Source organism: Myxocyprinus asiaticus, chromosome 36, assembly GCF_019703515.2.
Source record: "Myxocyprinus asiaticus isolate MX2 ecotype Aquarium Trade chromosome 36, UBuf_Myxa_2, whole genome shotgun sequence".
NCBI classification, from domain to species: Eukaryota; Metazoa; Chordata; class Actinopteri; order Cypriniformes; family Catostomidae; genus Myxocyprinus; species Myxocyprinus asiaticus.
Genome location: NC_059379.1, coordinates 34,568,358 through 34,583,991, shown reverse-complemented (window position 1 = coordinate 34,583,991; position 15,634 = coordinate 34,568,358). Strand labels below are relative to the sequence as shown.

Sequence of the window (15,634 nt, the reverse complement as noted above, 5' to 3'; positions counted from 1 at the left end):
GGAAAATAGACCAAACTTATTGGTGACTCATCTTGCACTCAGAGGTGTATCCAAATGTATTAAAAAAAATGCTTCCTGTTTGAAAAGGAAACACGTCAACACAGGACAAAACTGTTCTCATGAAGCCATTTCATGGGTTTTTAAGATATTTGATATTTAGAATAAAGCTAAGGACAAATTTGCTACAAAACAATGTTTTCATGAGTTTGTCCTCCTTTTTCAAGGTCAGCAGTGAGTATTAGTATGCAGAATTTAAACAGTATATGACTTCTGGCCCATTACTACAGCATAAAAAAGAGGTCCCTCCAACATGTGCAAAATACTAGCAAACAGTACAAGTATTGACTCGTAGGATGTGCCACAGGGAAATACGTCAATGTGTGTTTTTAGAGAACTGGGTCATTTCTCCTATGATGAGTGGCAATGGAAATGCAATGAAAGTAAAAATATGTGAGTGATGCTTGCGCATGCAAAACTCATCGCCATGATGTCAGGGTGTTCTTGGTGGTTGGCAGAGTGGTGCTAGTATGTTTTTGGTGGCCTAATGCAAAAGAGCCCACCCCCAAGTCTCTATGATATTATGCAGCCAGTTGCAAGAAACCCCTTATGTTAAGAGTCTCCCGTCATCACCCGAGCCTCGAGAAACCGAGTCAGAGTTGAAGGACGGATGAACACACATTCTACCTGTGTCCTCATATGATTCAAGTAAGAGGTTTACGTCTGGGCAGAGATAGAATATTATAGTGTGTTATTCTTGTGTATCAAGGTTATTGCTTGTACAGTTTACGGACCGCCGAGTCCGCTCATTGCTGCTAATAATACTCAAGGTATTACTGTAATGTACTGTTATCACGAATGAGATCTGCTGTGTTGTAGTCCAACCACATTGGACTGTTGTGTATTTCCGCAATCGCGGGTGAGACCGGCACATTGAGTTTATCCATTACAGAACCAAAGAACGCAGGATGGTTTACGAGCCGTCCACCGCGTCTCTGAGTGATAAACTAACAGCTGCTTTCTCTCCCATGATCGCGAAACCGGCTTTAGTGCCGCCACTTTATTCTCTCTCTCTCGTACTAACCACACACACACACGCGACCCCTCACAAACATTCTCGCACACACTTTTGGCTAGTAGATAACTTCGTGATAAAGCTCAGCTTTGTCCCTAAGTTATCGTACAAGCGGAGATACGCGGTAAACGGGCAGACGCCATTAACCAGCTTCTCTCCACCCACATTCACGCCCATATTCTCTGGCCGGAACTCTCGTGTGACGTACTCTCCACGAGAGTTACGTCCGCCATTTTGTGCACATCACACCTTACACACACACACACACACACACACACACACACACACACACACATTCACACTCACACACACACAAACCTACCTTGCTCTCATATGTTATAGGCTTATTTTGGTTACCATATCTAATCATGTCACTGTTTAGTTTGTAGTTGTAAGTCGGAAGTTTATTGACTGCATTGTACTGATTATTAATTGATATTACTGCATAAATAAACTTTGTTATATTCCAAAGAGAAGTATTTTGGTTTGTTTTGCATACACCTGTGTCAAATGCTGGCAGGGTATGTCAGTGCTCGGATTCAAGCCTTCATTGTTTCCTTTTGAATGTCGATTTTCTTAAGAGAGCGATCTAATATTGAGACTGTTATACTGTCTGGTTATTAGTCCCTGATTCCAGGGTGGTGCCCCGGTGATATTAATCCATATTAATATTCTATTGATTTTGATAATTGATAATTATTGAAGGATCAATAAGCTAGTGTTAATTCTAATCAATGTTCCACTGATTTTAATAATTAATGATTATCTTTGATGATAATTAATATTATATTTAATTTGATGGTTATCTTTGTTGATGTGAAGGATTAAAAGAGCTAACATTGATTCAAATCAATGTTCTATTGATTTTAATAACTGATAATTATCTTTGATAATTATTCATTATTGCTAATAACCAAACCCGCTCCTGAACGTAGCGCACCACATTTACTGGCTCCCCGTATGAGGCTTTAATGAGTTAGATTCTATTATTTAATTTAAATATTAATTAATAACTAAAGAAATAATTATTAATTATTTCTGATAGTAACACTGATCTAAACAACCAGTTGAACCTACATAATAATTGGTGCCCCGTGTGAGGCTTTAATTAGTTAGATTCTATTATTTAATTTAAATATTAATTAATAACTAAAGAAATTATTATTAATAATTTCTGATAGTAACACTGATCTAAACAATAAGTAGAACCTACAAAGCCCACCTCAAAGCACATTCCTTTCAGCCCTGAAATAAATCATATGAAAACACAGTCATCATTTAGACCCGTGAAAGGTTAAATCAGCAAAAAAGCTTGCAACACGAAATAAAAACACCTTTGCACACTCCACAGCAGTGGTTCTCAACTGAATTTACTTCCGGACCCAAATTTAGTTTGGGTAAGGAGTTGAAAAAGTCAAATGTTTACAGTATGTGCAAGCCAACGTTTATGTACGATTTCTTATGATTTAGTTATCTCAAACTATAATTGTGACTTCTCATGAGAACGGGTTGGATAATTTTGGTTTTAAATGTCTCTTTTATGTTCTGGACATGCAATATTTCACAGCACAAAACACATTGTGGTCAGCACAAACCATCTTTATCCCTGTTGCAAATACACCTCTGGATGAGTATTTTCTTTTACCTTGCATAGTGTTCATGATTTTCGAGGATGTCACATAACTTTTTTCACTATAGGACCATTTTCTGAAGATGTTTTTCATGCCTATCTATTATTGTTGTATTCAGAAACCCACCCCAAAATGCATTGGTCACTTTTCAGGTCAGTCAGACAGTTCTTGCTGTCTAAGTGGGTGATTTTTGGCAAGCATAAGCTACAATGTGGAACAAAACCTTTTGCTGTTCAGTCAAAGGTCTGATTATGCGAAAAAATGCTATGCCTAAACCCTCTCTGTCCTGATGCCAAGGTGGCCCTGTCTAATTACCACAGCTCTAAAGGGAAATGCAATGAATGAACTTGAAAGAGAGAGAGAGAGCAGAAAAAGAGAGGGAAAAGACAGAAAATGTCTTGGGGAGCTGAAAACAGACACATTACCTGCCCAGTCAGCTAAAATCTCTGTGCAAAGACACGCAGGAAAAAGAGAGATGAAGGGAATTTAGTGAGAGTTGGTGAAGCACCATATGGGAGATATCCTCCTGAGTCTTTTCAGATGAAGTGTTGTGGGTGAGCGGTTTCCTCTCAACCATCAGAGAGGGCCTGAATAAATGATTCATCACCAGGCTCTTGTGCTGAATCCAGTTTCCCAGTGCTGAATCATTTCTTGTTTTATCTCTTGCCTGCAGTATGCGTTCTCAGAACAAAGACTCGGGATAACAAGTGACCGCCTACGTAAAGGAGGAGTCAAGTCATTTTTATTTGTATAGCGCTTTTAACAACACATATCGTTTCAAAGCAGCTTTACAGAAAATCATGCATTAACAAAAAAATTAAACTGTAATATAAAGTCAGAGTAATCATTGTGTAGTTTGATTAAATATGATTGTATATTGTGTATAATAATTAAATAATTAAATAATATCTGTATTTAGAACCCCTGTGAGCAAGCTGAAGGCTACTGTGGCAAGGAACACAAAACTCCATAAGATGTTGGTTAATTGAGAAAAATAACCTTGGGAGAAACCAGGCTCACTGTGCAGGCCAGTTCCCATCTGGCTAACCAGCATGAATATAATGCCAATATTAGTTATTTATGTGCAGTGCAGGTCATGGTTTAAGATATAAGGTCCAGTGTTTAAAAAAAAAAAAAAAGATTTTTTTATGAACTGAAAGATTTATGACTAACGTCTTTGAAGTCCATCCTGGATTAACTGCAGAAGTTCACATAGATGCATTGTCCTTTGTTAGTTGGCTGATGAAGGCTTTGTTGGCAATTAAATTATAGTCTATGTATTCCATTTTAAGAGTGTAGTCCATCAATAGACAAAGGTGATGCAGGCAGAGATCAATGAGGTTCACATACTCAGTAATTTCAACCAGCAGGTCATTTCGGTGAGGTTCGGTGGGGTCCATCCTAAATCCAAGGTTCAGGCAGTGGCATATGAAGTATCTGATGTCTTACACTTGGAGTTGGCATCAGTTCATCCTCTGAAGTCCATCGTAAAATACTGAAGTGATGTCTGGCTAGCACCGGCTGCATTTAGTCATCATCACTCAGAGACACATAGCAGTGGAGTCCGACACCAAGCAGGAATGGAGCTGGATCTGGCCGGCTCTGATAACCTTGGGATATGAATATCATGGTTGAGACATGGAAACAAATAGAATAATATTAGCATAGATGTCATTCAATTTTATGCAGAGTTATAGATCATGATAGATGTTTCTGGTTCCAGCAGACCTAACTAAATCAGCCTAATTGTGAGTTGATGGATAAATTAGGTGTATGCCTGGCTAAATAGATGAGTCTTTAGTCTAGACTTAAACTGAGTGAGTGTGTCTGCATCCCGAACAGTGTTAGGGAGACTATTCCATAGTTTAGGAGCCAAATAGGAAAAGGATCATCCTTTTGTGGATTTTGATATTCTAGGAACTATTAACAAGCCAGAATTTTGTGATCGTAATGAACGTGATGGAATATAGCGTGTCAGGTAACTTATGTACTGTGGAGCTAGACCATTCAAAGCTTTGTATGTAATTAACAGAATTTTAAAATGAATACAAAATTTAACAGGTAGCCAATGTAACGACAATAAAATGGGGATAATATGATCATATTTCTTGGTTCTAGTCAGCACTCTGGCAGCTGCATTTTGAACCATTTGAAGTTTATTTATTGAACTTGCTGGACATCCTCCCAGTAATGCATTACAATAATCTAGTCTTGAGGTCATGAACGTATGAATTAGTTTTTCACCATCAACAACAGAGAGCATGTGTCGTAACTTAGCATTATTTCTGAGGTGGAAGAATGCTGTTCTACAAACATTGGAAATTTGATTTTCAAAGGACAGATTGGTATCAAATATAACACCCAATTTTTTTGCTGTAGAAGATGACGTAACTTTGAGAATTGTGAATTTTCGTTGGGTTTAGAAGAAATATAAAGTTGGGTATCGTCGGCATAACAGTGGAAACTTATTCCATGATTCCTGATAATATCTCCTAGGGGAAGCATGTATAAGGACAAAAGCAGAGGCCCTAAAACTGATCCCTGTGGCATTCCATACTTAACTTTTTTTGATTTGACAATTCCTCATTTACACATATAAAGTGGTAGCGGTCTGATAAATAGGACCTAAACCATGAAAATGCAAGTCCACTAATGCCAACATATTTCTGCTGCCTATTCAAGAGAATGATTTATCATGTCGAAGGCAGCACTAAGAGCTAAAAGCACTAGAAGAGAAATTCAGCTGCAATCAGATGATAAGAGCAAGTCATTTGTAACTCTGATAAGTGTAGTCTCTGTACTGTGATAGGGCCTAAATCCTGACTTTAATTGTTCATATATACCATTTCTCTGTAGAAATGAACATAGTTGGGAGGACACTACCTTTTTTAGTATTTTCGACATAAATGGTAGATTTGAAATCATTCTGTAATTAGCCAATTCTCCAGGATCAAGCTGTGGATAGCGAGGAGTTAATAATATTAATACGAGTTTCTGAGATTACAGGGAATACCTCTTTTAAGAGCTTAGTTGGTATTGGATCTAACATGTATGTAGTGGCTTTTGATTTTTTGATAAGTTTTGTTAGCTCTTCATGACCTGTGACAGTGAAAGATTGAAGTTGCTCCTGAAGAAAATTATGAGACACTGTTTTCTGAGGTGCTATGACAGTTGATGGCATAGCTCCAATTTTATTTCTGATTATTTCAATTTTATCAGTAAAGAAATTCATGAAGTCATTACTATTTTGCTGTGACGGAATATCTGGTTCAGTCCATGCTTTATTCCTAACCAATTTAGCCACAGTACTGAATAAACACCTAGGACTGATGTGGTTATTTTCTATGAGTTTACTAAAATATGCTGACTTGGCAGCTTTTAGTGCCTGTCTGTAGCTACAGACACCATCCTTCCATGCACTGCAAAATACCTCTAATTTTGTATTATTCCACTTGTGCTCTATTTTCCAAGCTGCTCTCTTGAGAGCATGAGTGTGATCATTGTACCATGGTGCAGGACTTTTTTCTTTAATCGAAGGAGGGCGACACTATCAAGAGTGCTAGAGAAAACTGTATTTATATTTTCTGTTATTACATCAAGTTCTTCTAGACTTTTTTGCTTACTGAGTATATGAGACAATTCTGGAAGATTATTAGTGGAGCTATCTTTAGTGGTCAAAAGAATAGTTCTACCAGAACGATAGCATGGTGTAGACTGAGTGACATTAGCTGATTGCAGCAAATTAAGAGATGAGGTAATGATCTGAGATGTCATTGCTCTGCATATCTATAGTATCAACATCAACTCCATATGACAGAATTAAATATAGCGTATGATTATGGCAATGAGTTGGTCCTGTCACACTTTGTCTGACTCCAAGAGAGTTGAGAAAATCATCATGGTTACTGGTGTAACCTCCATTTCCTGATGGAGGGAACGAGATGTTGTGTCGATGTAGTGACACTAGGGGTCACTCTTGGGAGCCCGAGACACCTCTGGTCTTTGATAAAAGGCCAATGAAAATTGGCGAGTGGTATTTGCATGCCACTCCCCCGGACATACGGGTATAAAAGGAGCTGATATGCAACCACTCATTCAGGTTTTATGCTGAGGAGCCGATATAAGGTCCGGCCGTTTCAGCGGGTAGTTCAGCGTTGTGGCACGAGGGACACAACGTCTCGTTCCTTCCATCAGGGAACGGAGGTTACACCAGTAACCATGATGTTCCCTATCTGTCACTCACTCGACGTTGTGTCGATGTAGTGACACTAGGGGTCCCTATACGAAACGCCACAATTGGCTGAACTGTGTTACGTGAACTGGCGGTGTGTGGTGGGCAGACTGCTGTGTGTCTAATAGCCAGCGCACCAAGTCGACACGTAACCTCCCTCAACATAGTTATGAGTGTCGAACGGCCCTTTTTGGGGACAAGTCGACTACCCAAAAATAGAGACAGGCTTAACCCATTCGCGGCCTCTTTTCCCCTTCTCTATTTCCACTCCCTAAAAAAGAAGGGGGATTATCCGACTGGGCCGCCAGGTCTAGTCGGGGGGTGTCCCTCCCAAGGAGAAGACACTGCGGAGACCACACCTTGCCAAAAAGAGGGGGGATATTTAAGTGGAAGAATACGTCACATGGTCTTTCCAACCATGTGGAGAGCCTTCAAGGTAGATCCTGCCCAATGGGGGAGGAGTTACTACAAACATGGAGACTGGGGCAGAGGGGTTCTGCCCAAGGAAGACACAGTTTGTCAGCAGGAAAACGAACTAGCGGAAGATATATATCGCATGGGATAGCCTTACAGGAAACCGCCACCTGCGGAGCACCTATCCCAGAACAGGGCTCTTAGTTAGTGCTTGTACTGGGCCAGCAGCGAGTCTCTCCGAAAACTCGACTGCCACAGGGCTCGGAGGAAGTCAACCAGGGAACAAAGTTTGTGAACACCACTGAGAATTAATGCCGCATGTCTTCAGCTCCAAGGGAGGTGGAAGGCACTATGTGCAAGTGATACACCCAGCCAGCTATCCCAGGCTTAACCGCCTGTGTTGCGTGCCACTACCTGGGACGAAGCCGGATCCACCCGGAGGTTGTAGAACCTTGCACAGGTGTTGGGTGTTGCCCAGCCCGCTGCTCTGCAAATGTCTGTTAAAGAGGCACCCCTGGCCAGGGCCCAGGGAGCCGCTACACCCCTGGTAGAATGGGCTGGTCCTAGGCGACATATGCCATAGTTATGGCGTCAATGAGCCAGTGGGCGATCCTCTGCTTGGAGACAGCGCTTCCTTTCCGCTGTGCACCAAAGCAGACAAAGAGCTGCTCAGAGATTCTAAAGCTCTGTGTGTGATCCAAATAGATGCGTAAAGCGCGCACCGGACACAGCGACGACAGGGCTGGGTCTGCCTCCTCCTGGGGCAGCGCTTGCAGGTTCACCACCTGGTCCCTAAAGGGTGATGGGAACCTTGGGCACATAGCCCGGTCAGGGTCTCAGGATCATGTGAGTGTAACCTGGACCGAACTCCAGTCACGTTTCGCTGACAGAGAACGCTTGCAGGTCACCTACCCTCTTGATGGAAGTGAGCGCAGTCTGGAGGGCAGTCTTCAAGGAGAGTGCCTTAAGCTCGGCTGACTGCAAAGGCTCAAGGGGGCTCTCTGTAGAACCTGAAGAACTACAGAGGTCCGATGAGGGAACGAGGTGCGGTCTGGAGAGATTCAGCCTCCTGGCTCCTCTTAGGAATCTGATGATCAGGTCGTGCTTCCCTAAGGACCACCGCAGATGGTAGACCGCTTAGGTCTTCCGCATCCCGTCCAGGGGCCAGACATGGAGATTCCAGAGGTCTGGGCGTGGGTGCCAGATAGTGCCCCGTCCCTGAGAAAGAAGGTCCTTCCTCAGGGGAATTCGCCAGGGGGGAGCTGTCGCGAGGAGCGTGAGGTCCGAGCACCACGTCTGGGCGGGCCAGTAGGGTGCTACCAGAATGACCTGCTCCTCATCCTCCCTGACCTTGCACAGGGTCTGTGCAAGCAGGCTCACTGGGGAAACGCATATTTGCGCATGCCAGGGGGCCAGCTGTGTGCCAGCGCATCTATGCCGAGGGGGGCCTCGGTCAGGGCGTACCAGAGCGGGCAGTGGGGAGGATTCTTGGGAGGCGAACAGGTGCACCTGTGCCTGTCGAATCGACTCCAAATCAGCTGGACCACCTGAGGGTGGAGTCTCCACTCTCCCCTGAGGGTAACCTGTCGTGACAGTGCATCCGCTGTAGTGTTGAGGTTGCCCGGGATGTGAGTGGCTTGCAGTGACTTGAAGTGCTGCTGACTCCAGAGGAGGAGACGGCGGGCGGGTTGTGACATACAACGAGAGTGCAAACCACCTTGGCGGTTGACATATGCTACCGTTGTCGTGTTGTCTGTCTAACTAACACATGCTTGCCCTGGATCAATGGCCAAAACCTACGCAGGGCGAGCAGAATTGCCAACAACTCGAGGCAGTTTATGTGCCAATGCAGTCGCGAACCTGTCCAGAGGCCGGCGGGTGCGTGCCCGTTGCAAACAGCGCCCCAGCCCATTTTGGAGGCGTCTGTTGTGACCACGACGTGCCTGGAGACCAGTTCTAGAGGAACACCTGCTCGTAGACATGAGAGGTCGGTCCAAGGGCTGAAAAGACGGTGACAGACTGGCGTGATGACCACGTGGCGCCATGCCCATCTCGGGACTCGAGTCTGGAGCCAGTGCTGAAGCGGTCTCATATGCATCAACCCGAGCAGGGTGGCCACCGCCGAGGATGCCATATGCCCCAGGAGCCTCTGAAAAAGTTTCAGTGGAACCGCTGTTTTCTGTTTGAACGCCTTCAAACAGGCCAGCACCGACTGGGCGCGCTCGTTCGTAAGGCACGCCATCAAGGAGACTGAGTCCCACTCCAAACCGAGAAAAGAGATGCTCTGAACTGGGAGGAGCTTGCTCTTTTCCTAGTTGACCCGAAGCCCTAGTCAGCTGAGGTGTGAGAGCACCAGGTCCCTGTGTGCGCACAACACGTCTCAAGAATGAGCTAGGATTAGCCAGTCATCAAGATAGTTGAGAACACAAATGCCCACCTCCCTTAATGGGGCAAGGGCAGCCTCTGTGACCTCCGTAAAGACGCGAGGAGACAGGGACAGGCCGAAAGGGAGGACTTTGTACTGATACGCCTGACACTGGGACGCAAACCGCAGGAAGGGTCTGTGTCGAGGAAGGATCGAGACGTGGAAGTACGCATCCTTCAGGTCTACCGCCGCGAACCAATCTTGATGCCAGACGCTCGCCAGGATGCGTTTTTGCGTCAGCATCTTGAACGGGAGTTTGTGTAAAGCCTAGTTCAGAACTCACAGGTCCAAGATTGGCCGCAACCCACCACCTTTTTTTGGTACGACGAAGTAGCGGTTGAAAAACCCCTTCTTCATCTCGGCTGGAGGGACAGGTTCTATCGTGCCCTTCTGTAGGAGGGTAGCGATCTCCGCGCAAGGTAGCAGCGTTTTCGTCCTTCACCCAGGTGAAGTGGACACCGCTGAACCTGGGCGGATGCCCAGCAAAGTGAATCGCGCAGCCGAGTCGGACGGTCCGGACCAGCCCTCGCGACGGACTGGAAAGCACAAGGCATGCGTCCAAGTTCCGCGCAAGGGGGACCAAAGGGACAATATCATCGGACGTACCGGCAGGTGGGCCCACGTCGTGGCCGTGCTGAGTCTAAGGACATCGAAGCACTGGGACGGGGGAGGAAGAGGCCTGTCCTCGTGACCCATGGAGACTGTCACATCAGGGGTGGATTTGTGCCACAGCTGGGTGCTCAGGGGCGGGAGACCGCCGCTGGAGCGCCAAACCTGCCAAATAGAGTGGTGGATGGTGGTTGTGATGATGGCCGTGCACACCGGATACGTGACCCAGGGAAAAAGGAAACCGCTCTTGCTGAGCTCTTGAGTACTGCAGCCACTTGGGCATGCAGCGCAATTAAATGCAAAGGTAACAAAAAGATGGAGATCTGCTTACTAGCTCCAGAGCAGCGGGTTTCGTTCTCCCTGGGTCGCCCGTCTCAAGGGCGCTTTGAAGCTTTTCACGGGTTCTGGGCGGCCATGAGACGGGTGGCGTCTGCTTCCTGTGGTGGGCTCCACGCCTTCCTGCCGTGGGCGGGCTGCGGCGGAGCCGGTGCAGTCACCGCAGGGGGACGCCCTTGGCAATGAGTAGACGTGGTGCGGGATCTTGAGCCGCGCCGGGGCAGGATATGCGGGCTAGCATCCATCTACTGCTCTACCATTGAGAACTGCTGGGCAAAGTCTTTGATGGTGTCGCCGAATAGGCCCACCTGGGAAATGGGGGCAGCAAGGAATCGTGTCTTGTCGGCCCCACCCATCTCAACCAGGTTGAGCCAAAGGTGGTGCTCCTGGACCACTAGTGTGGCCATCGTCCGCCCGAGAGACCGTGCCGTGACCTCCGTCGCTCGGAGAGCGAGGTCGGTCGCCGAGCGTAGTTCCTGCATCAATCCCGGGGCGGAACTACCCTCGTGCAGTTCCGTTAGCACATTGGTGGACTTGCAGGAGAGCCATGGCGTGCAAGGCAGAGGTGGCTTGTCCGGCGGCACCATAGGCCTTGGCCGTCAGAGACAACGTAAACCTACAGGCCTTGGACGGGGGCTTTGGGCACCCGCGCCAGGTGGCGGCGCTCTGTGGGCATAGGTGCACCGCGAGCCCCTTTATCCACTGGGGGATTGCTGAATAGCCCTTAGCTGCCCCACCATCGAGGGTAGTGAGGGTGGGGAAGCTGAAAAGATTGGGACCGGGCAGTAAAAAGTGCCTCCTGTGACCTTGTCAGCTCTTCATGCACTTCCGGGAAGAAAGTTACGGGGGCGGGGCGTGGCTTTGAGCGGCGCCGCGAGCCCAGGAACCAATCACCGAGCCGTGAGGGTTCAGGGAAGAGCAGTGAGTTCCACTCTAGCCGATGCTCGAGGCTGCCCGGGAAAGCATGTCGTCATCTCCGCGTCAGCCTGTGACTGGGCAATTGACCCCAAAGGGAGGAGCCCAGCTGAGGCTTCCGACTGGACGAGCCTGCTGTCCGATGCTGCGCTCGAGAGCTCATCACTTCCGCGGGCTCCGAATAAGAGGTCGAACTCGGCATGAGACGAGCCTGCGGACTCATCCAGAAGCCCGATCGGGGCAGACGAGCGTGCTGGGGAATGGGAGGTCCGCGGGGGGATACCTGGCGGAGGCGGTCCCATTGGGGTCCCCAAATCACCCCCAGTGCTACCCGCGCTGGCCTCATACCCGTGGGTAAAAGGACCGAGGCGGGAGCCTCTGGGGTGGCTTGCTTTCTTACGAAGGCGAGCCGCGACCGCAACATTGCCATGGACATATTCTTGCAATGAGAACATGACCATCCACGAACGCTGTCTCCGCGTGAGCAGTGCCCAGACACGAAAGACAGTGATCGTGACCGTCAGAAGGCGAGAGATAACGAGCGCAACCAGGAATAACACACAATCAGAAAAGCATCTTTAAAAAGACGCGTCTTTAAAAAGATGTTCCGTGTGTGCCGCTCTTTTAGAGAAATATACTCTTTTAGAGAAATATACTCTTTTATTTCTGCCGAAGCGCCCAGGGGCATTTTCTGCAGTGCACCAGTGCAGAGGGGGGAGAAGCCGCTGAAATGCACCGTCAGATCCAGCAGAGTTGAATGAACAGTAGTATTCAGCTCAGTGAGCATGACCGTTCAGCTCCGAAGAGAAAATCTGAATGAGTGGTTGCATACCAGCTCCTTTTATACCAGTACGTCCGGGGGAGTGGCATGCAAATACCACTCACCAATTTTCATTGGCCTTTTATCAAAAACCAGATGTGTCTCAGGCTCCCAAGAGTGACCCCTAGTGTCACTACATCGACACAACGTCGAGTGAGTGACAGATAGGGAACGATAAATGCTAATCCCAATGTATCATTTTCATTATCTATGTGAATGTTGATGTCACCAACAATTAAAGCTCTATCTATATTAACTACTAGATCTGATAGAAAATGTGCTAATTCATCAAGGAAATTGGGTGATCTATATACTGTAGCAAGTGCAAAATACAACAGAGATTTTTTATTTATATCTGACGGTGTCACATTGAGCATTATTAGTTCAAAAGATTTAAACATATCCTCTGAGTAATACCAAAAACGTCACTGTAAGTAGCAACACCTCCTCCTCCAACTTTCAGGAGAGGCTTATGTTTATAACAATAACCTGAGGGAGTAGATTCATTTAAACTAATATATTAATCCAGTTTAAGCCAGGTTTCAGTCAAACAGAGCACATCCAAACTATGATCTGTAATAATTTCATGTACAATTAGTGTTTTGGTAGAAAGAGATCTAATGTTTAGTAGCCCTACCTTTATATGATTTTTATCTTCAAATTATTATTATTATTTTTTTTTTCAAGTTTGACCTTAATCACATTTTTTCTAAATGATTTAGAAAGAGGTTTGTGTTTGGTAGTTTGGGGAACAGACACAGTCTCTATATGATATCTAAGTGATACAGTCTCTATGTGTTGTATGTTATGTGACCTGTGTGACATCTCAAGGCAGTTAGCAGGTGTTCGGATTAACCAGTTTGTCTGCTTCCTGACCTGGGCCCCAATTAGTCAAATACTATCACTATTAAGAGTATAAACCTAATTATTAGAGAGGAGAGCAGCACCTTCCCTATAGGGATGGAGTCCGTCTCTCTTTAGCAGGTCAGGTCTACCCCAAAAACTCTTCCAATTGTCTAGAAATCCCATGCTATTCTTCGGACACCACTCAGACATCCAGCCATTCGGTGACACTAATCTACTATAAACCTTGTCACCACGACGAGCAGGGAGGGGGCAAGAGCATATTACAGTGTCTGACATAGTTTTTGCAAGTTCACACTCCTCTTTAAAATGATCTTTAGTGATCTCTGTCTGGCAAAGCCAGACATCTTTAGTGCTGTCATGAATAACAATTTTAGAAAATCTACGTTTAGTATTAGCCAGCACTTGTAAATTTGATCGGATATGAGACACTGGAGCCCTGGAAATGCATTTAACAATGGTGGCTGGAGTCTCTATTTCCACTTTCCTTACAATAGAATCACCAATTATTAAGGCTCTTTCAACATGATTCGCAGTGGGAGCATCACTGAGTGGGAGAATCGATTGGAAACCCTAACAGGAATGGCAGAGTGGTGTTGCTTTGCTGAGCGAGTATGCCGCCGAGACGTCACCCAACGCCCTGCTGCGGGGGCTCTACAGCCGGAACCAAAGTGTGTGTGTTGCTCACTGTACTAACCGCACCCGAAACAGTATCTATCGGCTTCTCTTTCTCACTGACACCCACTGGCGTCTGGATGTGTGTCTCTAACTCATTAACCTTCTCCGTCAGCCTGACTAATTCCTTATATTTATCACATGTGAATCCCTCACTGCAGATGGAAGAAGCTATAGTAAACATGTGGCATGCAATGCAGGAAGAAATAACATGAGTGTGTGCCATAACTTACCGCATTTGTTTGTTGTTGTTGTTATGGTTGTTCTTGAGCGGCGAGGGTTTGAGATCGATGTTGTTCCTGATCAGTAGATGTTTGAGATTGATGCAATAATCAGTGTAAAACACAGTGTAGAAAACGAATGCACGCAGTCGAGACGCGAGATGTAGACAAGAGAAAAAGGGTGCGCGTTAAAATACACACAGTTGAAACAGTATAAAAGCAGAAAAACCCGAAGCACATGGTAAAATGGCAAAGGATAAAATGATGAACATGTAAGAATAAGCAACGCTTAGCAGGCTAGCAAGCTACAAACACTCGTGCAGCATGCCAGCAGCAACTGGAACAGGAAGTGGATCAGAGATGGAGCCAGCAATCAATCAAGCACTCTGACTCCAAGTAGGGTCTCAAGGGTAGGCCTATGCTGTCTGCTGAGAATTACTTCTGGAACACTTTGTTACTTTCAACTACAAAATAAAAGAGAAAAACAATGGTACGTTCAGATCACAAGTATGCCTAATTCATAACCAGAGGGTCACGGAGACAAAGGGAATGAAAGATTTCAGAATAAGGAAGTCTGCTTTATCAGTGTAATTACAGGCGGGTGGTTTGTAGAGGTTGCCAGTATGAAGTAGCTGGAACAGCAGGAAGTGACATATTAAGTGTAGAGCTGCCCACCTCACTTAATACATACCCACACAGCAAACACTAAAAAGACACACATAGACATTAACACACTAACAGAGTGAATAAAAAACACATTTGGCATCATAGTTAAAGAAATGTATTTTGCATAAAGAAATTTAAGGACCATTAAAACATTTTGTACTCTTACATGTAATGTATATTTTTCATCACAAATGATAAGCACATTTTCAACTTAAATTATATCTCATTAAAGCTACACTGTGGAATTCTAGGTTCTTTACTGATATCTGTGGTTTAAACATAAAATTGCAAGTTACTTGCAGAGGAACGATAGCCACGTTTCCACTGTTGGGCCAAATGAGGGCATGCTAGTGGGTGCCAGGGCCAGTTGCATTCCCACTGTCACTTCCGGGGCTTAATACTGCCTCCTCAGGGCTTATTCGGGGCCAATGGCCGGTTGAATTACCCTTGGGCCAAAGAAGACCAACTGGGGACTGAAGCAGGGTCAAAGTCAAAGGCAGAGTTTAGCGAGATACTCATGCTGCATTCCATTCAAGTCAGATGAGGGATATTCCTACTTGAATTCTGAGATCTCTGACCATAAAGGAATTCCATTGCCAGATGCTTGGAAAACGATGTTTAAACAAGCAAAATTGCAATGCTGCCGTAAGCTTAACGGGTTTGACTGTCATCAGAGATGTCTCCTAGCAACACAATTGATGTACAATGCTGCTATGCTAGCATTTGTGCTACAGGTGTACAATCATCAAAAAGGA

At 45.5% G+C, this 15,634-nt stretch overlaps 1 protein-coding gene across 2 annotated transcripts in view; it reads right to left on the bottom strand.

The window, feature by feature from the left end:
* LOC127426751 (phytanoyl-CoA hydroxylase-interacting protein-like) overlaps positions 1–15,634 on the bottom strand; it is a 68,571-nt gene that overhangs the window by 11,749 nt on the left and 41,188 nt on the right. The window lies entirely within an intron of this gene.